The sequence below is a fragment of the Pantherophis guttatus genome, chromosome 2 (genome assembly GCF_059756535.1).
Source record: "Pantherophis guttatus breed Tessera chromosome 2, ASM5975653v1, whole genome shotgun sequence".
Taxonomy (NCBI): domain Eukaryota; kingdom Metazoa; phylum Chordata; class Lepidosauria; order Squamata; family Colubridae; genus Pantherophis; species Pantherophis guttatus.
The window spans coordinates 203,612,942-203,638,163 of record NC_142064.1 but is presented as its reverse complement, the minus strand read 5'-3'; positions in this window follow the sequence as shown (position 1 = coordinate 203,638,163).

Genomic DNA, 25,222 nt, shown 5'->3' with positions numbered 1-25,222 from the left:
GGACAGCACTGCTTTCATAGATGGAAGAATCTAGTGAGAACAGTATTTGACCATAATGCGATCAATGACTGAATACTATCAATTAGACTTTGTGGACAGTCCTTTAATTTGATGATTATCCAAGTGTCTTCTCCAACCATTGAGGCAGAAAAGGATGTTGATGAATTTTATGCTTGCATTCAATTGGAAATTGATAGAATATCCAAGCCAAATGGGCCGCATCACAATGGAGACTGGAATGCCAAAGTAAGAAATATTAAGAAGAAAAGTGTACTTTGATTGCATGGGTAAGGAAACCAAAATAAAGCAGGAGAATGATTTAACAATTGCTGTCAATCCAGTGATTTCTTCATTGCTAACACAGTTTTCCAATAACCAGAATGATGCCTAGATACTGTATATACACCAGATGAAGTACACCAAAATCAACTTGACTATATTATGCTAAAGTTGGAAGTGCTCCACTATAACAGCAAAATGTCTGACTATGGAACAGATTGTTAATTGCTCATATACAAATTTCAAGCTAAGCTTAAAGTGGATTCTATTCACAAGTAGCCTCTATTGTGCATGGGTTTTGTATGCATGTATCCCTTCAAATCAGTGTTGATGCCTGATAACTACTTGGACAAATCCCTGCAGTTTTCTTGACAGGATTTTGGAAGTGGTTTGCCAGTGCCTGTTTATTAGGGCTGAAAGAGAAACACTGGCCCAAGATCAGCAAGATGGTTTTGTGCCTAAAATGGGATTAGAATTTATGGGTCTCCTGGTTTCTAACCTGGTGACTTAACCGCTATATAACTGTCAATATACAGTGCATGTTGCAACAATTATAACAGGTTGAAATAAAGACAAAGATAATTGTTACAGAAGAATTGCTACTGGCTCATTAGGTGAAATTTCATGAACTTATTTCTCAGATTATTACTATCCAAGAATTCAATGAAATGTGAGCATCAAAGAGCAACTTGCCTTTTAAGAGGTCTATACTACCCTCCAGAACAGTCTGAATTCCAACCTCTGAAGGTGGTTTTCTACTGATCAAACAAACCTCGGTGCTTCTTCATCATCATTCATTCCATTGTCAAACACAGGCAACATCCATGGCTATAAATTTGTTCCTTGGGATTAAAGACCCAAACCCACCATAATTAGGTGTCATCATATATTGACGGTATATCAGTCCAAAATTCCAGTTGAACTGCAGAAAACCTGGAGTTCTCATAGCTTGTGCATACTTCCTTGTGGATTGATCAGTGGTGGGTTTCAAATTTTTTTATTACCGGTTTTGTGGGCATGGCATGGCTTTGTGGGTGTGGCTTTGTGGGCATGGTAGAGGAAGGATACTGTAAAATCTCCATTCCCTCCACAATCCACGGGAAGATTACTGCAAAATCCCCATTTCCTCCCATCAGTTGGGACTGAGGAGGCAAATAATAGATGTGGGCGGGGCCAGTCAGAATATTTACTACCATATGTACTCCGAACTATTCAAAATTTCCGCTACCGATTCTCCAGAACCTGTCAGAACCTGCTGAAACCCACCTCTGGGATTGATGGTTACATTTTGGCATATGTTTATTCACTTCTTCATATCTCTATGCACTAGGTCTTCCAAAGGTTCTATGCTTCTTAAAATATACACTGAAGATCAATCTTGGTTTCCCAGTAACATTTTGTGCTTAATGTTATGGCAGATGTACAAATGATTGTTTGGGCTTGCCTGCTAAATGCATCTGTGGGCAGAAAATAAATGGGAAAACTGGTAGCAGTCCTTTCTGTCTGTTTTTCTTGGCACTAGAGAGGCTGGTTAGGTCCCAAGGAAAATATATTTCAGTTCTTGGAAAGGAACCCATTGATGTCCTTGAAAGTACCGGTATACTGCAATTGAATGTTTATATAGTAGGAACAGGCAAGGTTTCATTTGCATATGCCTGTGCTAAAAGTTGCTAAAAGAATGCTTGGAATTCTTAGAACCAGTCTACAAAATATGCAGAGCTCAGAAAGGGGTGAATGGGATCAATTAGCAAAATTTAAAGAAGAACTCACAAATAAGGAACTAGGATTAAATTTCACAGAGAGATTAAAAAATGCCGCCCCCCTTGATATTTGCAGGTTTAATTAGTAAATTGACAGACAATAGAATCCTACATCAAGTTGCCTGGGAATAAAGACAGGGAAGTCAGAGCCCACATTAAAGAGGTGACTCAGCCTTCCATCCTTTCTAAGGTAGGTAAATTGAGGACCCAGTTGTGGGGGCAATAAGCTGACTTTGTATAAATATACAAAAGGATGAAGGCTATCGCTTAGCGCATTGTAAGCCGCCCTGAGTCTCCTGAGAAGGGCGACATATAAATCAAATTAAAAAAAAAAAAAGACCGATCAAAAACATTAAAAGAAAAATGTTGCTCTGTCTCCCAATTAACTATCTAGACTGAGAATAAGAAATATATCTTTGAAAATAATCTGAAATCTTACCTTGGTACACAAGGCAAGCAGATGGCTAACTGGTCAATGTAGACATATTTATGCTAGTGTTTAGACATCTCTAATGAATGCGGTGTATTTTTTGGGGCTGGCTTTGCCTGGCACTGATCTTAGATTACAATGGCATCATTTCCTTCCTAGACATTTTACGGACTATTTTGAACTTTTAGACCTTTCATGTGTCCTGCTCAGTGGGGGTTTCAAAATTTTTTACTACTGGTTCTGTGAATGTGACTTGGTGAGCATGTCATGTTGTGGTGGGCATGGCATAGTGGGCGCGGCAGGGGAAGGATACTGTAAAATCTCCATTCCCTCCTCACTCCAGGGGAAGGTTACTGCAAAATCCCCATTTCCTCCCGATCAGCTGGGACTTGGGAGGCAGAGAATAGATGGGGGCGGGGCCAGTCAGAGGTGATATTTACTGGTTCTCTGAACTACTCAAAATTTCCACTACCAGTTCTCCAGAACTGGTCAGAACCTCTGGTCTATTCTACTCTATTGTGATTTTATAACACAGTTAGTGCTGCTTGTTATACTCCCTGTTGGTTTTTAAACTATTCTTATGTTATTTTAATATTCTTTTTATAGTTTTTAATTATGGGTTTAATTAAAATTGGCCAGACTATTTTGAATATTGGGTAGTATAACACTATAATAAATAATTTAAAAACAACAACAACATACAGGCTAGCTTGAATATCCTGCCAGTCTGCAGATCAGAGAGGCTTTCTCTGAAACAGATTTCATGAAAGAGACATGAAAGTGAATTAGCATTCTATTTTAGATGCAGAACTGGCAGATATTTGCTCTTTTTCCAGCATGATAGTTCAGTAGTTTTCCTATAAGCTGATGTTTTGATGTTGGTGCCAGCATGCTTGTTAAACTTGATGGGTCTTAACCTTTTGCTCACAGTACCACTTAGCTTCAGATGTTTTATATCAAGGTCACCAAAGGTATTTCATGGAATATTGAAGGGAAAAGTGAACAAACCAACATCTAACTATCAAAAATGTCATAAATAAATACGATTATCAGGCTTCAGGCTTCATGTGCCCTGTAAGTTTATACATGATTGGTCAATATTTTTCCTCATTTATTCTATAAAGAAAGTGATCATTTGTTGTTGTTTTTTTATGATACACAAGAATGTTTGTGTGTGTTGTGTAATATACACATATGCATGCACACACACACACAGCCTGGTGTGCCTAAAGTTGTGAGTAAAACTCAGAGAAATCTTTTGGGGGCTGGAAAGGCCTAAAGGATTACAACTCTCTGATTATACTATCCAGGTGCTGCTGCTGGCATTCTTTTCAGGACTAGATGCTGAACAAACTGTAAAGTCAGAGAATGAAATTTGCCAGTAGGCAGTGTGATCCTCCTGTCTAATTGCCTCATTTGAAGTCCATTCAGAATTATCCCAGACAATTTTTAGAAATGCTACTCTTGGAACATAGGACAAAAGATGGGAGTGAGTCATACAAAACAACAGGAAATTTTTCCTGCTTATTTCTAGTGTAATTCTCTTCTCTTTGCTCCCCTCCTTTAGTGTAACAGCTGAATGGCATTCTGAACAATATTACACTGATAAGGAGAAAGTAGTAGATGGATATGCATACTTAACACATCTTAAGGGACCCAAAGCCACCTTGGTTGAAGCACTAGTGGATCAGTGGTCTGCCAAATGGAAACAGGTTTTCTGTTCTCCCCCCCCAACACAATTAGGGTAGTTACTATGTTTTATGGATATTTCCTATCTCAAAAGGGGTGGTATTTGGTAATTATGGCAGGTGGGAGGCTTGGAGACCCCAAAATGTCAACCTTGTAAGATATTTTTTTGGTATAGTTTTAAAATTGTAATTTGCATAGTTTTAATATTTATTCATTTTTTCATTTGTCTTTTTATAACCTGTAAGCCTCCCAGACAGGGGTGGGTTCTACTTACCTTTACTACCGGTTCACAATGGGATCATGTGCGCGCGCTCGCTCGCTTTGCTCTCTCGTGCGCCTTGCTTCTGTGCATGTGCAGATCACCGATGACATCTGGGGCAGTGGGCGGGGCCTCCCACCGGTTTTACTACTGGTTCTTGCCAACCGGTCTGAAACGGGGGCAACCCACAACTTCTCCCAGAGTAACCTTATAGGGGAGATGGGTGGCATAAAAATTAATAAATGAACTAACTAACTATCTAACTATCTATCTAACTAGATTGCAGTGCTGAGGATTTGCATTCCGTAAACATGCTTATTAGATACATCGAATTACCGGAGCCTTTTGAACACATGCTATTGCACTCTGAGTTGGTTGTACAACAAAGGAAAATCTTTATTAAAGTCAACTAAGATAATCATAACTAACTTTTTTAAAAAAAATAATTATCTTCCCCCCAGCCCTAGTATACATTGTCCTGGGGCATAATGAATGCTCACATTTCAAATTCTAACCAAACCAGTCATTCTTAGGCTTACATCTGAGTGGTAAGGAAGAAGAATTATGCTTGTGTGCTGTGAGATACCCTTCTTGATGTGGCACTCTTTTTCTTTTTTGTTCTTCTGCCTTCACTAGATCTCTTTTCTTGTTTAGAAATTCTTCAAATCTCTAAGGTAATGTAATTGGGTGGAACATAGAAATGATAAATAGGCTTTAAACAGGTTCATTTCCACAATTTTCTATGAATCAATACAAGCTTACCCAAGAACTTAAAACAATGCTAAACCTGTCTCCCTGGAACCATTTATTATAAATTAGAAAATTAATGCTCTTGGAAATGACTGAGGTGTAGCCAATTTCCTGAGACAATATTTCCCCTTACTTCCCCTTGCAGAAGTGTTGCCATTTTTATCCATCATGCTAATTTATACAGGCTGTAATGTGACTTTGAGCTCTTCTTCATTCCCTTCTAACAGAGGCGTATCTCAGTCTTGGGGTCCCCCCCCATCATTTCCTTATGATGGAGACTTTGTCTTATCCTGAGCTGTACTGTACTGTACTGAGCTGTACTAGTTCTAAAAGCACTTAAAATATATCAGTGAAACACTTTATAAGTACTTCCCCTGTTCTCCCTGTATCACAGGTTTTGCTTTGGCTATAATCTTCACCCACCCCTTTCAGTGGCAAATGTGGTCAGAGGGTGAGAGATGTGTTCAGCTCTCATTCGCTGCTTTTGGTTGCAGAAGAGACTGTTACAATCATCAAAGCAACAAGGAACAAACAGGTTGTTCTATATCCTGGATACTTTAATATCAAGGAAGAACTGATAGCTCAAGTCCACAGAAACAAACCAGCCATACACTTGTCTTACAATTTAACAATTCTATTCTCTTCCTTTTTAAAAAGGAAGTAGAAGGGAAGCGTTGCAGTATTGTGGGCAGGAGCTGGGAAAGTAAGGGGGTATCTTTTACCTAGCTTGAGTAAATCTCAAAATGTGCCCACTGAGACGTGTAAGAGTTCAATGGATAAAGAACCTGTAGAATTGAGGACAGTTCATTAATTTAATGAACCATTATTGGATCCATCACAAGATTATATTTAAAAAATGCAGAGAAATAGCAATCCTAATGAAATATCACTCTAGATTAAGTCTTTTTTATATCAGGGCCACCTGGTCTACCCAAATATAGCAGAGCATACTGCTTCCACTTTTGCCTTTCAGCCCCAATCCAGGAGCCTTCGCAGGCAATCACTTTGGCAACAATTTTTTGTGTTAATTTTATATTAACCGACAAAGAAATAAAGGGAGAATAGTATAGATCACTCCTTCATGGATTACTGCCTTGTCGTGGCAAAGGGGCTTGTGTAGCTCAATGAAGCTATGAGCTATGCCGTGCAGGGCCACCCAAGATGGGCAGGTCATAGCAGAGAGCTCTGACAAAATGTGATCCACTGGAGAAGGCAATGGCAATCCACTCCAGTATCTTTGCCATGAAAACCCCATGGACAGTACCAAAAGGAAAAAATAATATGATGCTGGACAATGAATCCCTCAGGTTGGAAGGTGTCCAATATGCTACTGGGGAAGAGCAGAGCGCTAGTACTAGTAGCACCAAAAAGAGTGAAGCGACTGGACCAAAACCGAAAGGACGCTCAGCTGTGGATGCATCTGGTGGGGAAAGGAAAGTCCGATGCTGTAAAGATCTACTCTCCATAGGAACCTGGAATGTAAGATCCATGAATCAAGGCAAGCTGGACATGGTCAAACAAGAGATGACAAGACTGAACATCGACATCTTAGGAACTAAAATGGACAAGAATGGGTGAATTTAATTCAGATGACCATCAGGTATACTACTGCAGGCAAGAATCCCTCAGAAGAAATGGAGTAGCCTTCATAGTCAATAAAAGAGTAGGAAAAGCAATACTGGGATACAATCCCCAAAATGACAGAATGATCTCAGTTCGAATCCAAGGCAAACCATTCAGTATTACAGTAGTCCACATCTATGCCCCACTGGTGCTGAAGAGGATGAAATTGACTGGTTCTATGAAGCCCTACAGCACCTTATAGAATTAACACCAAAAATGATGTCCTTATCATCATGGGGGGATTGGAATGCTAAAGTAGGAAGCCAAAAGATAACTAGAATAACAGGCAAGTTTGGCCTTGGAGTACAAAATGAAGCAGGGCACAGGCTGATAGAATTTTGTCAAGAGAATATGATGGTCATAGCAAACACTCTTTTCCAACCCAAGAGACGACTCTACACATGGACATCACCAGTCAACACAGAAATCAGATTGACTATGTGCTCTACAACCAAAGATGGAGAAGCTCTATACAGTCAGTAAAAACAAGACCAGGAGCTGACTGTGGCTCATATCATGAGCTTCTCATTGCAAAATTTAGGCTTAAATTGAAGAAAGTAGGGAAAAGCACTAGGCCACTCAGGTATGAACTAAATCATATCCCTGATGAATATACAGTAGAGGTGACAAATAGATTTAAGGAATTAGATCTGATAGAACTATGGATGGAGGTTCGCAACATTGTACAAGAGATAGCAACTAAAACCATTCCAAAGAAAAAGAAATGCAAGAAAGCAAAATGGCTGTCTGGGGAAGCTTTGCAAATAGCTGAGAAAAGAACGGAAGTGAAAGGCAAGAGAGAAAGAGAAAGATACACCCAATTGAATGCAGAATTCCAGAGAATAGCTAGAAGAGATAAGAATGCCTTCTTAAATGAACAGTGCAAAGAAATAGAAGAAAACAATAGAATAGGAAGGACCAGAGATCCCTTCAAGAAAATTGGAGATATGAAGGGAACGTTTCATGCAAAGATGGGCATGATAAAGGACCAAAATGGCAGGGACCTAACAGAGGAAGAAGAGATTAAGAAGAGGTGGCAAAATTACACAGAACAAGCTTACATCTCTGATAACCATGATGGGGTGGTCACTGACCTCGAGTCAGACATCCTAGAATGTGAAGTCAAATGGGCCTTGTAGAGCTAGTAGAGGTGACAGTATTCCAGCTGAGCTATTCAAAATTTTAAACGACGATACTGTAAAAGTGCTACACTCAATTTGCCAGCAAATTTGGAAAATTCAACAGTGGCCACAGGATTGGAAAAGGTCAGTTTACATTCCAATTCCAAAGAAAGGCAATGCCAAAGAATGTTCAAACTATTGCACCATTGCACTCATCTCACATGCTAGTAAGGTTATGCTTAAAATCCTGCAAGCTAGGCTCCAGCAGTATGTGGATCAAGAATTACCAGAAGTACAGGCAGGATTTTGAAGAGGCAGAGGAACTAGAGATCAAATTGCCAACATACGCTGGATCATGGAGAAAGCTAGGGAGTTCTAGAAAAACATCTACTTCTGCTTCATTGACTATGCTAAAGCCTTTGATTATGTGGATCACAACAAATTGTGGCAAGTTCTTAAAGAGATGGGAATACCAGAACATCTCATTTGTCTCTTGAGAAACCTATATGCGAGTCAAGAAGCAACAGTGAGAACTGGACACTGAACCACTGATTGGTTCAAAATTGGGAAAGGAGTCCAGCAAGGCTGTATACTGTCGCCCTGCCTATTTAACTTATATGCAGAGCACATCATGAGAAAGGCAGGGCTAGATGAATCAAAAGTTGGAATTAAGATTGCCAGGAAAAATATCAACAACCTCAGATATGCAGATGATACCACTTTAATGGCAGAAAGTGAAAAGGAACTAAAGAGTCTCCTGATGCGGATGAAGAAGGAGAGTCCAAAAGTTGGCTTGAAACTCAACATTAAGAAAACTAAGATCATAGCATCTGGCCCTCTCAATTCCTGGCAAATAGATGGGGAAGAAATGGAAGTAGTGACAGATTTCCTGGGCTCCAAGATCACTGCAGATGGGGACTGCAGCCAAGAAATTAAAAGATGCTTGCTCCTGGGAAGGAAAGCTATGACAAATCTAGTCAGCATACTAAAAAGAAGAAACATCACCCTGACAACAAAAGTGCTTATAGTCAAGGCTATGGTTTTCCCAGTTGCAATGTATGGCAGAGCCTGGTGGCTTAGCAGACTGATAGCATTGTGATTAACACCAGCTATCTGCAATTACTGTAAGTTCGAATCTCACCAGGCTCAAGGTTGACTCAGCCTTCCATCCTTTCTAAGGTAGGTAAATTGAGGACCCAGTTTGTGGGGGCAATAAGCTGACTTTGTATAAATATACAAAAGTATGAAGGCTATTGCTTAACGCATTGTAAGCCACCCTGAGTCTCCGGAGAAGGGCGGCATATAAATCAAATTAAAAATAAAATAAAAAAAGGACCATAAGAAAGGCTGAGCACCAAAGAATTGAGGTCTTTGAACTATGGTGCTGGAGAAGACTCCTGCGAGTCCCTTGGACTGCAAGGTGATCAAACTGGTTAGTCCTAGAGGAGATCAACCCTGACTGCTCTTTAGAAGGCCAGATCCTGAAGATGAAACTCAAATACTTTGGCCACCTAATGAGAAGGAAGGACTGGAGAAGAGCCTAATGCTGGGAAAGATTGAGGGCAAAAGAAGAAGGGGATGGCAGAGAATGAGGTGGCTGGATGGAGTCACTGAAGCAGTAGGCGTGAGCTTAAATGGACTCCAGAGGATGTAGAGGACAGGAAAACCTGGAGGAATGTTGTCCATGGGGTTGCGATGGGTCGGACATGACTTTGCATGTAACAACAACAACAAAGTATAGATCTATTTCAAGCTATTTATCTCTCATCAGCTAGCCATATCCTTCAAACCCAGGCTACTTACATATTAGGTAGATTTATTAACCTCTAAGTCACAGGCTTTCTCAGCTATACCAAGGGGAGAGATTAAGTGTTTTTTTTTATCAGGGCAACCTGGTCTACTCAAATATGGGACAGAGCATACTGCGGAAATGGAGTGGAGGTTGCCTTAATACTAATATTATGTACCTTTTTGTCAATTCAAAATTGATTTTTTGTTTTCCCAGGCTTGGTCCCCCATGTACTAATAGCTGTGGCACATTAGAATTACTCTTGGTGTAATTTGGCTATTTTCACTTCCTTGTTGATAGTTGTATTTATGTAGTGGAAATGAGGGACAAAATATATTTTAAAAACAAACTAAATGTTTGCTTATATGTTTTTTTAAAAAAGTATTTTACTATGCTACTTCTTTATACAGCGTTGAAAAATAGGTTTTATAGACATTTTATTAAAACAAATTTGCTTGTTTTAATCTTGTAATTGTTTTAATTTTCTCTGATAAAATTTGGCAGAAAATTAAGATGAGAATTTCCCCATTACTTCAAATTGATAATTATATAACCTATATAAATTCATCACAATTTTAACATTATTTTTAATAATTTTGGAATATAAAATGTTTTCCTGAAAAGGGTGAATTTCTTAACTCTGTGATAGTTTACAATACCATATTGCCCCCATGTGGCCAAACATTATTATTTATCATTCAGATAATTCTCTTTACTTTCCTGCTATATCAAAAGTGATGTTCAAATGTTGTTGTAAGGATAGGTTCCTTCATCAAATGAAGAGTAGAGCAAGATGGTGGTACCTGAACAGTGACCTCATGATGTACCTTCATCTTTGTGTATTTGTGTTCTGATATCTGAAGCAAATATGTATATCACATCTTTCAGGACACATTTTGTCACTTGTTCCCCTAGTCCCTCAGAAGACACTAATATGTGAAAATCCATTTTAGTGTTACATTATCCATTATGTCACATCTTTTACTGCTGTACAGTAATTATTGAAATGACTACAAAAATATTCATGCATTTCCTTTCCACATATTATTTTCTCCAAGTACTTCTCCATGACCAAGGACAGGTTGCTGGACCAAAAGTAAAGCATATTTTGTCATCTGACTCAGAGCAAAGTGTTTCATAAATTAAAAGGTACTGCTTATCACAGATACAAATGCAAATCATTCAAATCTTTTGTATTTACTTAAAACATTAACAGACAGACCACCAACAAAATAGTTACAGACCTGCTGGTCCTCATCAAGAACTCGCCAACATCCTATTTGTATATTTTCTAACAGAAATGATACACATTTACTACAATCAACAAGCTCTGTATGTCTTAATTTTGACCCATGCATTTTAAAACCCAAAAGAAACTATATAAAATACACTGAACAGCTTCTGTTTTGCAGATTATACCTTGTGAGAATATAAGCATGTGCATTTCTGACTGACCTTGAATTCTTGCTTTTTAAAAATTTTTTACATGTCAACAAAATTTTGTTCACTGCTGCAGGCCAAAATACCTGCTCGCTATCTGGAAATAAATAATAAAAACAGATGGAAAATTAAAATTTGGTTCTATTGACCAATGTACTTATTTTCTATTGATTTTCCTAGAACTATTATAAGTTCCTCACCTTACTATAATATTTAATGCATAGCTGCAAAGCTAGATCTCCTTAGGCCATTCCATCCCAGTTGACTTATATTGTTTTGCTAGCATCATGTAATTATATTTCAAATATTATAAAACCTATCCTCTTAACTGTTCCTTTGGCACATAGTGCTTAGATGATGCTAGAAGATACTATTAAATTGTTACTGGGGAAATAACATCCATTATTCATCCTTTCTGATTCTTCCATTTGTTATTTGTACATTCAAATGTATCATTTCAAATATACCAAGACAATATCTTGCTTGCTTTCTATTGAGCTAACCTAAAATAATAATAATAGGGAATCTAGTACAGGTAGTCCTCGATTTACGACCACAATTGAGACCAAAGTTTATGTTGCTAAGTGAGACATTTATTAAGTGAGTTTTGCCCCTCTTTATGACCTTTCTTGCCACTATTAAGTGAATCACTACAGTTGAAAAGTTAGTAACATGGTTGTTAAGTGAATCTGGCTTCCCCATTGATTTTGCTTGTCAGAAGGTTGCAAAAGGTGATCACATGACCCTGGGACAAAGCAACAGTCATAAATATGAGCAAGTGTCTGAATTGTGATCACATGACCATGGGAATGCTGCAATGGTCATAAGTGTGCTAAAATGGCCATAAGTCACATTTTTCATTGATGTTGTAACTTTGAACAGTCACTAAATGAACTAATGTAAGTTGAGGATTACCTGTAATCTTTCAATCAGAGAAGAGCATGCATTTCACCACAAAATAATTGCTCTGTAGCCTTGATTTCTACATTAATTTGCATGCAGATAAGCGGAAGCATACAATTTGGGCTAATATTTAATTAGGTTGTTTAGCTAATATGCTTGAAAAGACCCAGGAAAGGTATTTTTAAATAAATAAAGATATCAATATTTGATTTATAGCGCAGGTGCTGAGTGTTTTATGACGCAAAAGCCAGATAATACTGCAGAACATACCACAGAAGAACTTCTTAAATCTATCCGAACATTATCTTTAGAGTAGTGTTTTCAATGTTTCCAAAACAATCTACGCAATGTTTTTCTTGTTCTCAAGGTTTCTCTTGTTCATGGGAACTCTGAAATCTGCCTTTCATCAGATCAAACTATTTGTCCTTCTTTCAAAATTAATTGAATTGGCTGGGGTGACCTTTCACAGTCCGAGGAGGAAGTTTTCCAATTATTTGCTGTTTGATGTTTTTAATTGTACTTGTTAGAGATTGAACCTGGAATCTCCTGCATACAAATGCTAGGTTTTACCACTGAGCTAGAGTCCTTTTCCTGGTTTCTGATTCACATATAGATCTTCTAAATATTTCTCAGTTCCACCTTCATTTTTTGCAATCGTCTGAAACAGTGACCAAATAAAACAGAACGACTGAGAATTTGTTGACAGATTCCAGAACACCATCTTAGCACAAAGACGTCAATTTAGAAAACAAATATTTACCAATTACTGACATACATCAAATGCTTATTAAAATAGGAGCATTGGTCAGTGCCACAGACTGGATCAAAAATTTTGGGGCAACATGAATCAAATAGATTCATCATCTGCACCTTTATAACTCTCTGGTTTGGTTCTACAACCCAACAGGACAGACACATACTTCAGTGGATAATTAGAACTGCAGAAAAAATAATTACTACCAACCTACCTTCCATTGAGGACCTGTATACTGTACAAGTCGAAAAGAGGGCTGTAAAAATATTTACAGACCCTTCGCATCCTGGACATAAACTGTTTCAACTCCTACCCTCAAAATGACGCTATAGAGCACTGCACACCAGAACAACTAGACACAAGAACAATTTTTCCCTGAATTCTACTAAACAAATAATTCCCTCAACATCGTCAAACTATTTACAAAGTCTACACTACTATTAATCTTCTCATTGTTCCTAACATCCATCTCCTCCCACTTATGACTGTATGATTGTAACCTTGTTGCTGGTAACTTTACGATTTATATTGACTGTTTCCTAATATGATTTGATTGCTTATTTGTATCCCATGACTATCATTAAGTGTTGTACCTTATGATTCTTGACGAATGTATCTTTTCTTTTATGTACATTGAGGGCATATGCAACAAGACAAATTCCTTGTGTGTCCAATCACACTTGGCCAATAAAAAATTCTATTCTATACTATTCTAGATTCTAGCTGCAAAATAAAAGGTGTACAATTCCATATTGAGCAACATCTTTATATCACAGGTATTCTGCTCTTTAACTGTGAGTGAAAAATGGAAAATCTCAGAAAGAAGGACCCGTTTCCACTGAAAGCACCTGTGTTTTATATTTAGCTGAGTTGCAAAGTTTAGTCTGTTTCAGGCTTTCCGTGTGACATCATTAGCGTCAGGTTCCTTAATCACAATTCTTTGTATTATTCATTCTCAAATGGGCAATTTGATAGTATGATGGCTGTTTGACTCTTACCTGCTGAATAGTTAATAAGCATTATAGTATGCTTGCTTTATAAATTGGAAAACACAGAGCCTATGGGTGTGGTGATTCCAAGGTAAATGTTCTTCTAGATGGCAGCAACAGCTAGCATGTATAGAATTAAATTCAGAACATGGTAGATTATCTTGTACTGCCTTTATTGGGTAATATTAGCAGCATACATTAGCTGCATATTATTTCATTAAAGGAGGAAATATTGCACTTAAACAATCAAGGCAATTTGACCGTCATTGGTATTACCATCAATTTTTGCACTGCATAAAGCAATAAATAATATAATTAACTAGAATGTGAAATGTTGCTTAGTACAGCCTCTTCTAGTTGTAGCTGGTTTTATTTATAGCAGGATGAATATTTCCCTGTTTGGTCTTTAAACATTTAATAACATTACTCTCATTTTACAAATGCAATATTTGGCCTTCTAATGAAAGAAGGGAGGGGTGTCCCCCCAATTCTTTTTTCTTTTTACAGCACTAACCAGATTAACAGAGTTGGAAGGGACCTTGTAGGTCATTTAGTCCAACCCCCTGCCCAAGCAGGAGAGCCTACACCATTTCTAACAAATGGCAGTCCAATCTCTTCTTGAAAGCTTCCAGTCATGAAGCTCCCACAACTTCCAAAGGCAAGCTGTTTCATTGGTTGATTGTTCTCACTGTCAGAAAATTTCTCCTTATTTCTAGGTTGAATCTCTCCTTGATCAGTTTCCATCCATTAGTCCTTGTCTGGCCTTCAGTTGCCTTGGAAAATAGCTCGACCCCTTCCTCTCTGTGGCAGCCCCTCAAATATACCTCAAATAAACCACATCTACCTTTACATGTACCCAGCGAAGATCCCAGTGAAGATCCCATTCTCTGATCATTTTTTAAAAAAAATTAGAATCAATTATCTACAGTCTACAGAACTATCAATGCTACAATAGTAACATATAGATGTTATCTTTAAAATTAAGGCAATCAAAATAATAATAAAGTTTATAAGGAAAAAAAACTGGATTGAGGCAGTACCTGGAGAAGAGAAAAGAGAAAGAACTGGAGAAGATAGTAAAACACAAAGACTTGCAAATAGAAATCTGGCAAAAGAAAGCAACAGTAGTACCAATAGTATTAGGATCCTTAGGTGCAATCCCAAAGCAATTGGCACACCACTTGAACACCATTGGCATTGACAAAATAACTATCAGTCAGTTGTAAAAGGCAGCTTTACTTGGAACAGCTTACATCCTGTGATACATTTAACACCATCAAATATACACATCTGCCTATCCCAAGTCTTTGGGAAGGATTCAATAGATGGATAAAAATGCCAAATCCAGTCCAAACAGCTGTCTAACTATGCGATGAAGCATAATATAAAAATCATGCTTCCACTTAGAATGTTTGGTTCAGTTACAGACATAGCCTGGAAAATAGTGAAAAAGTTAATTCTTTTCTACTCTGTTGAATGTTAATATTACTACATCATCTGGTTTTGTTCAGAATACAATAGTCATGGATAATACAAACATAAACTGACAATATCTTAAAAATCAGAAACAAGATTAAATACAAAACTATTTATGAACTGTGATTAGCCAAAAACTCTGTTTTACACATTTAACATGCATTCTGATCAGTAAATGCTACTCCGTTTTTCAGCGATTCTGGAGAAACTGAGCAAATATCTCTTGTTCATATATATTGCACTCATGTCATATTCTAGCATGCTATAACCAGAAAAATAATAAACCAGATTTTACAACTTTTGAACGGTTGAGGCTCACATTTTAGGAGCTGAGATCCTTTTGTGTTATAGACCCACACTCTGGAACATTTTCCTTCCAGAGATCAGATTGGCTTTGATTCTGATGGGCCTGATAAGACCCAAAAGACCTAGCTGTGTGCTTGGCTGTGTCTAGAGCTCCAAGTGTGTGAAGGGATCCATTTCTGGCTATGCGGATGATTGTTGGTCTTCTCAGCAGCTATTTGTTTTAATTTTTGCATATCTATTTATTTTAATTTTATCACCATCCAGAGATAACTTTTGAGATGAGCAGCTATATAAATTCATTCATTAAACAAACAAACAAACAATAAATTTTGTTTTTTAGTAGCATGCTGGACATTGCACAAAAAATTGGAACCAAGATCCAAACTAAATTTAATTGCATTTAATATACAATTAAGTTGTACTGCAGGAATAAATCAAGAGAGAAATATTTGAAAATACAAACTCAGTTGAGTATCCATACTGGGAAACAATTGTTTTTCCTACTTTTACATGAAAAGTACAAACATGTATATTGAAATCAGTAATATTACCTTTATTTACTTAAAGTATATCCCTATTTCTCTTATTCAGTGCTAAGTTTGGTTTATAATAAATACTATACGATACAGTAATAAAAACAATTGATGTGTGATACAAACCTCAAAATGGTTCCTGATAGCTAGAAAACGGTTATCAGAGGTGATAAAAACATTACTGAGGCAAGTGGGTCCCATTCAAAATCTAATAGGGCTGATATGGGAAATCTTGACACTAAAATAGGCTTTTAAAGAAAGATTTATCAACAGGATTCAGAACTAAGGAGAGAATTGGTTAGCTATGCAGGCTTGAACTGGAAATGCTCCCAGATGGGTTAATATGCTCTCAGTACTGGTTTGAATCCACAACCTGGTTGCACCATTTGAAATGTGTTTTCAATAGCAAGACTGCAAAATGTGCTTTATAACGGGGACCAGACATGGATGAGTCACCTGTGTTCTCCTGCCCAATTTCACCCAGTATTCAGCTTCATTTCTTCCACTCTTTGCAAGCCAGCAATTCATCCCTCAAGCAGAAGAAGAAGAAGAGGAAGAGGAAGAGGAAGAACGACTTCCTCTTTGCTGGCAGAACTCTGGGCAGGGAGGAAGAGAGCAAATTCTATTTGTCACAGTCTGGAAAATGCAAGCTAGAATTCAAAATGCCACAGATAACATCACATATAGTACTGAGCCACTCAGTCAACTAGAATTTCTAAAGATTTTCATAGAGTTTAGAAAGTTCAACTAGCTGTTAATCTACATGAGTGTATGAATAAATGCTGAACCATGTAAAAATTCTCTTTTGCTAACAAAACATTGCTGATTCTTGGAGACAGGCTTCATTGTGTCCTATTGTAGATGCTTAGTTCAAAATAGCCCAAACAGAAAATTAGCCCATCTGATTGCTAAGTTTCAATAGCTGATGACTGATGATCCTGTCCTTTCCTTAATTGAAATGCAATCCAATTTGGTTAGTAAGCATTCAGTGTAAACACCATAAACATGCATTCATTTAAAAGACACTAAGCTTAGAAGAACTTGCTCCTATTTAATCTTGGCAGCTGTGGTACACTCCCTATTACTGTTTCTGAGTTAAAATAGAGGAGGAATACTTTTCATTAAACATCTTGTCTGTATTTTATATAGATTCACTTCTGATTTCAGTGATTTTTTTTAAAAAATGTGTCAATAGTTGGAAAAAGTGCTTGTGCTTCCTAGGTAACTGGTTTGTGGGGGCAGTAAGCTGACTTTGTATAAAATATACAAAAGTATGAAGGCTATTGCTTAACGCCTTGTAAGCTGCCCTGAGTCTCCAGAGAAGGGCGGCATATAAATCAAATAAAAAAAGAAAAAAAGAAAGAAAGAAAGAAAGAAAGAGAAAAAAAGATAATAGTGCCTAAAACCCCTTTCCTTCTGTTAGAAGAAATGTCCATCTGGGTTCAGTTCCAAGTGGGGAAAAAGACACTGGATTCATGGAAATTGCTTGGAAAGAAGGTTTACTGATGAACAGAATCACATGGCTTGAGATCCTGGGCAGAAAAGGGCCGAGATGCTGAGAGTATCTGGGTTTTATACCCTCTGTTGGGCTTTGAATTTGAGCTTGTGTTCTGATTGGTTGTCAGATTCCCGTGGGGCCATGCAGAGGTAACTTTGAAGGTTGTCTTTTGAGTCCCAGGCTTGGTTGACTCTTGCTGGGTGATGATGTAATGAAAGGGCTTTGGGAAATTCTTACTCTTGTTCTTCCTGAAGGAGGTAGATCTTTGTTATGTACAATGGACTGGCCCACGCCTTAATGGCCCATTGACAAAGGAGGGGGGGGTTTTCTGAGTTTTGCCTCCCTTTTAATATTTTGCCCTTTTTAATATTTCCTAAAATATCTCATTTTCCTAGGAGAGGGGTGGGTGCTAACTTCTTACACTTCTAAAAAAGCTTACAGTAAGGAGAGTGGAGATGATTGAAAAGCAGCTTTGTGGAAGCTATTGCTAGACTACTTGGGAGGGCTTCTTGTTTGGATAGCAATCGGAGTGATTTACTGGCAGGTGAAGAATCTGTGCACAACCCATGAAAGAGAATGTTTGGCATCTAAAGAACAAAACGACAAAGAGAGACATCAGATCGAAAGTACTGGAAGAAATACTTTAAGTTGAAGGAATGCTGTCAACTCTAGGCCCCAAATCAGCCTTCCTTTTGGGGAGGATTCCCATCTCAGGAAGAAATGCGAAGGTTTCCTCTTGGCTTCTCCTCTTTCCCCTAATACCCTACCATTTGCTGTGGAACTTGTCTGCAATTAATATTTGCTTGGAAGCAGTCTGTAGACAGAATTATTTCCTTCTTGGCACAGTTGAAATATCTTTATTAAAAGAAGTCAGTGCTAGCAAATTGTATTCTTAGTGCCTTTTCCTTCCAACACTTGCACTTGCACGGATGAAGGGAGTTAATATGCCCCTTTCTAATCTCCCACAGGTAGTAGTGTCAGATAGATCCTGGTCAGTCTGGAGAATTTTCTTTTCAACTAAGTAACCTGTTTTCCCCAAAATAAGACATCCCCAGATAATAAGCCCAATTGGGCTTTTGAGCGCATGGCAATAAGGCCAAGCGCTTATTTCAGGGTTCAAAAAAATATAACACAGGGTCTTATTTTCGGGGAAACACGGTAGTGGTAATGGGGTTATTAGAACTCTGGTTGATCTCTGGAATGTAAAAACCACTCTGGCATTTGACAGATGTTCCTAGGTGCCCTTTCCAATTTCCCAGAATTCTCATTTGTTAGCTCATCAAGGAATAAAGCTTGATGAAGAGCAGTAGAGATTGGTACAGCAAGTATTGAACCAGATTCATGAAACAAACCCAGCAAACCATGGGCACTGAATAGGACAATAAACATTGCTTGCTATCCCTTGACCTGTGCAGTATTATCAAGTGTAGTTTTACAGATGTTTAAAATGTATTATCTCATGGAAGTGGAGAGTCAGCAGCTATTTATAATATTTTGCTAGACAATCTGCTCCATATTTCTGAACATGGAAATGGGGAGGATGAAGATAATAACCCTGAGGCAGATAGTTAATCCGCCCAGGTAAGTCTTTATTCAGTCACCCATGTTTTGGCAGCTTTTCTTTGAATGACTAAAATGTATTTTACATGGTGCTTTTGGCAATACTATAGAATCATTAGGAACTGAAGTATAAAGCTCAGGGGTGAAATCCAGCAGGTTCTGACAGGTTCTGGAGAACCGGTAGTGGAAATTTTGAGTAGTTTGGAGAACCGATAATGGAAATTTTGAATAGTTCAGAGAACCGGCAAATGCCACCTCTGGCTGGCCCCAGAGTGGGGTGGGAATGGAGATTTTGCAATATCCTTCCCCCAGGAGTGGGGTGGGAATGGAGATTTTGCAATATCCTTCCCTCAGGAGTGGGGAGGGAATGGAGATTTTGCAGTATCTTTCCCCTGCCATGCCCCAAACCATGCCCATCAAGCCCACCAAGCCATGTCCACAGAACTGGTAGTAAAAAAAATTGGATTTCACCACTGATAAAGCTGCATTATTTTTAATGGGAATTGAAGGATCTGACTATAAGATTCCTGCATTTTACTATAAGTTTGCTACAATATATTTTCTGGCTATTTTTGTTTAATCTTAAAAGACTTTAGTGGTCTTAGATCAAAATACTTCTGTACAATCTGTTTAAGTCCTGAATTTATATTTGAAAATACTTCTGCAAATATCTCCAAGTGAAGTGCACTGAATGACTTAGAGAAAGTCTCCTGCTATTAAATAGCCAGCACGCCCTTCAGTTAAAATTTCATCTTAAAACTAAGGTATGTAGTTGAAGAAAAACATGCAGATACCATACCTGCTAATCACCAGAGGAACTTACTGTTATCCTTGGCTCTAAGTTTACAAAAAGAGTGGCAGCTATACTTGTAGTTTTATCCTTGTTCCTATTTTTCTTTGCTGATTGTGAGCTCAGACACCATCCATTGCCAATATGAGCCATTTGGGATTCTAATTTCGAGCTTTCTAAAGAGGGAAATATAGTTCTGTTTTTCGGTTAAGAAAAAGGATGATTTGATACATCTTTTAGTTATACATAGTCCTGAAATACTTATAAAAGACAAGCTCACATTGCATTTCTCTTCATAGTTGAATATGTTTAGTCCAGGCCAGAATTACTACTTATGGATGCAAAAATATGGACTGAATTACAGCAAAGCTATTAATAAAAATATCCAAGTCTTAGTAACACCACCATGAGATGGCAGCAAGCTCTAATAAGTGAGAAGACAAAAAATTATTACAGATAATTCATGCTTAACAACCACTATTGGGGGCAGCAATTCTGTCACTAAGTGAGTTAGCTGTTAAGCAAGACATCCTGTGATCACAATCAATTTATAATCTTACTTCAGCCATGATTGTGAAGCAAGTGACCTGCAGTTATTAAGTGAAAGATCATGTGATTGCAACTTGCAATTTTGCTTCTGGTTTCTCCACTTACTCTGCTTGTTAGAAGCCGGTTGTGAAATGTGCAAATGATGATCGTATGATTGCACAATGTTGTGATGGTTATAAATGCCCAGTGGTTACAAAGTGCCCAAATCTTGATCGTATGACTGCAGAGATTGCTGCAATGGCTGGAAGAACTGGTTGTAAAGATACTTTTTCAGTGTCATCATAACTTTGAACAATTTATAAACAAGGGACTGAATGTGTATAGACTCTCCCTTCATTTTTATTAGATAGATTGATTCAAAGTGACCCAGGGAGCTTCTGTGAATGAGGGTAGATTTGAATCTGAGTTCCCCTAGTACTAGTCTAATATTTCAACTAGTGCAGGGTTCCCCAACTCCCAGTCCATTGCCCAGTGCTGGGCCATACTGTGTTCGGAACTGGGCCACTGAAGTGGTGGGTGAACTGTATTTGTGAAAGCGGCATGTGCGTGCAATCCTCCCCTCCAGTGGTGGGTTGCTCCCAGTTCAGTCAGGTTCTATAGAACTGGTAGTAAAACCGGTGGGAGGAGGAGGCTCCACCCACCCATCACAATGTCATCATGGGTGATCTGCAGATGCGCAGAAGCATGCACGTGCTCCCGTTGTGAACCCATAGTAAAGGTAAGTAGAACCAACCCCCGCTCCCCTCCCACCCCCACCCCGTTGCCACTGCCTCCACTAGTCTGCCGAGCCAGAAAGGTTGGAGACTGCTGAACTAGTGTGCCACTAAACTAGCTTACCAGTCTTACTCATAAAAAACAGCAGAAGGGGTTTCAATCTTGCATCTTACTGTTGTGTGAATGCTTTTTATTCTGCTATGACACTGTCATCATCTTTTCCTCAGTTGTTAATGAAACAGCATGGGCCACCTTTAATATACCACTTCAAATAAAATACCATACAAGCACACGTATGAAAGCATTTTCAAATATCTGAAAAGACATCATGTAGAAGTAGTTCAGGACCTCTTTTGTCTTTCTAAATGCAGGATACAGAGTAAAAGATTTATGTGACAAGAAGGCAGATTCCAAATGAATATTCCAAGCAATTCTTAATAGTATAAGTGATTTGAAAATAGAAACCATTATCCATTAAACTGAGGAGTCATCATTTATTGGACATATTCAAAGTGAAGGCTTCACAGCCTTTTGTTAATTTGGGATTGTATGGCGTAAACAGCTTCTTCTAGCTCTATCATTCCCATATTCCCTATGTGGTGAATATCTGAATAAGATGCAAGAAAGCATTATTAATTTTATTTATTTATTGGACTATTTATTGGAATCTATTGGACAGAGGAATTCTCTGAGTAAGGTGATTTGTTCATTCAGTTGTTTTCAGCTTTTTTCATTAGATATAATTTAGCCAGGATTGTATATCAAGAACAGCTTCTTTGTAAATTCATGTCATATGAGTGTGGTTATTATTGCTCTGTAGTCTGGGTTTGATCTTGTTAGTTTAATAGCATTTTCCTTATTACTGGAACAAGGAATATAAAGCTGTCAGAATTATTCTCAGCAGGAACAATATACTGTATACGCCTAAATAAATAAATAAAAATTAGCTCTGGAAAATAGTATTGTTATCATTCTTGTCTTATGATCAACTGAGAATGACATATATTAAATTGTGGGTTTACATTAATAGAAAAATAAGTTATTTTATGGAATATGATTTATAACATTACACACTATTCATAATAGTGAATCACCAATTAACAAGGATTTCTGGATTGCAGTTTCATTCTTATACATCTCTGTCCTTCATCCTGAAAGAATCACCTTTCATGATCTCCTAGTCAGCCACAGGATATTTGGTGTTAGCAAATAAAATCAGGCAAACAGGATGTGGTAAGAGACTATCAGAACTGGGATTCTCATCAGAAAGGGAGAATGTTGAATTAACTGACACATTTCCTTTGACTTCATTCCATTCAAGATACCCAAGCACTTCATCTCAAAAGAAATATGGTTTCAATAGACACCCAGGCAGATAATGTCTGGGAAAGAACTAAAGCTGAACTAATACCAGCAATGTTTTGTCAGAATGTCTTATGTTGTTTTTGTAAGGTTTAGGAAAATCTCCTTCAACACACAAGATTAAAACCACTGGAAAGCTTTGGGTTGCAAAAGGATGCTTTATGAGTTACCTCTCTTCTATCACTGATTAATTTTGGCAATTCAGTTTATGTGTCTGAGTTTCCTTAATCAGTACAATAGATCAAAATATTAATAAATAAATAACAATAGATAAGAAACGCAAGTAGTTATGATTGTATCATGCAATGAAAATTAAGACTCAGAACATAGTTTTAGGGATTCAGTCAGGTAGCCTACCCTAGTCCATTAATCACTGCTTCTTCCATCTTCAGCAAGTAGAAGGAAGAATCATATTTAAATAAATTTGAACCCCACTGTTTATTCTATACGTATGTAATAATAGGTGTCTTTTTTGAAGATAACAGAATAATAGAGTTGGAAGGGACCTTGGAGATATTCTAGTTCAACCCCATGCTCAAGCAGGAGATCTTCTACCATTTCAGACAAATGGTTACCCAGTCTCTTCTTGAAAACTCCAGTGATGGAGCACCCACAACTTCTGGAGGCAAGTTATTCCACTGATTCATTGTTCTGACTGTCAGGAAATTTCTACTTATTTCTAGTTTGCCTCTTTCCTTGATTAGCTTCCATCATTGTTTCTTGTCCTGCCTTCAGATGCTTTGGAGAAAAGATCGGTTGTCTATGACAGCCACTCAAATAGCAGAAGACTGTTATCAAGTCACCCACAGTCCTTCTCCTCATTAGACTAGACATACCTTGTTCCCTTAACCGTTCATTGTATAGTTTAGCCTCCAGACCCCTAATCATCTTTGTGGCTCTTCTCTGCATCTTTTCTAGAATCTCAACACTTTTTGTGTTGTGACCAAAATTGGACAAAGGGGGACATATGCATTGGAGGAAAAAAAAGAGGATTTCATTTTAGCAAATAAAGCTACACACCTCGATAGCCCAAATTGCCAGGTAGTCCTCGACTTACAACCATTCATTTAGTGATGGCCCAAAGCCACAACAACATTGAAAAAAATGACCCATGACAATTCCCACAGTCAAGATCATTGCAGCATCCCCCTGGCCAATGATACTTCTTCTTAAAGTATATTTTATACTTCTATCTCAGCTAAAAAGAAAGCATGGTTGCCTTTTTAGATGACTTAAACAATTTTGGGTGACATTCTATTGAAGGATCAGAGGGAGGTAATATATTAATGAGGAACAGCTATAATTCATGGCATTGCATGAAAGGGAGTGGAAACCTTAAGGAAAAACTGGCAGATGACAAATGGATGACAAATAGCTTTTTCACTCTTTCTTTGAGATTTCTGCTAAAAAACAGCCATTTTCAAACAAAGGAAAAAACAGGTGTAGAGTCCGACTTCCAGAATGCTCCAGACAACCTAGCCTTACTGAGAATTTGGGGGACTGGTCCATATATCTGGAAGATTCTTAGTGTTTTCCCTCCCCAAAGGGGAAAATATATAGATGTCAGTGATTCCTTTAAGCTTCTATTCAATTCAAATCTTTATTGTCAGTGCACAAAATATGTACAATGAGATTGGTTGAGCTCCCTCAGTGCACCTCCTCAACACAATACAACTCACAGTGAAGACAAAAAAATCCCTAACCCAATAAATCATATTAACAAAACACTCAGTGCTATTGCACCAGTGTGAACATATTACACATTGTGCCAGCCCTGCAGTCCATCATACTACATAATTATGATGTTATTTCTCATTCAGGAGTCTGACAGCCCAAGGATAAAAACTATTCTTCAGCCTGTTTGTGTGGCTGGCTATACTTCTATATCTCCTTCCCGATGGTAAGAGGGTGAAGACGTGATGATCAGGGTGAGAGTCGTCCCTGAGAATTTTCCTCACTCTTCTAAGGCAACAAGCCCTAGCAATCCCATCTAGTAGTATCAGGGGACAGCCCATAATGTTTTGTGCTGTACTCAACACCCTCTGTAATGTTTTTCTATCCGCAGCTGTCAGACCAGCATGCCATACCGTGATGAAATAAGTGAGGACACTCTACCAATTGCTACAGATCTGTTGGTTCCTAAACAGATAGAAAATCATTCAAAGAACAATTTGCCAGTGGGTTTTTTTTCTCTATAATCTGTATATAGATTGATTCCAGCTGCTCCAGCCTATAGTAATAATTGCTAATAAAAATAATATGTAAGCAGTATTTTTGAACAGTCAGGAAGCTTCCTTCATTCCCAATTGCAAGCTATGATTAAATGGGTAGGATTATAATTATTGTATTTTGTTTTCAATTAAAGCCAAATCAAAATGTGCTATTATGCTCATCTCTCATTTGACAAAACAATTGCAAATATTTTGTGGCTTAGTTACTTACCTAGCATTTTTTCCTACCAATCAATTACAGTACAATTGCTGAAAAATAACCATAAACTGAGACAACATTCCAGATATAACCTGAGCAGTTATTAAATTCTGAGAACTACAGTGAATTAGCAGGTAGATTAAAAGAATCTGAATATCTTTCATTCCCATTAAGTTAAATCATACAAATTTGGAAATCTTTTCCTCTTTAACAAAGAT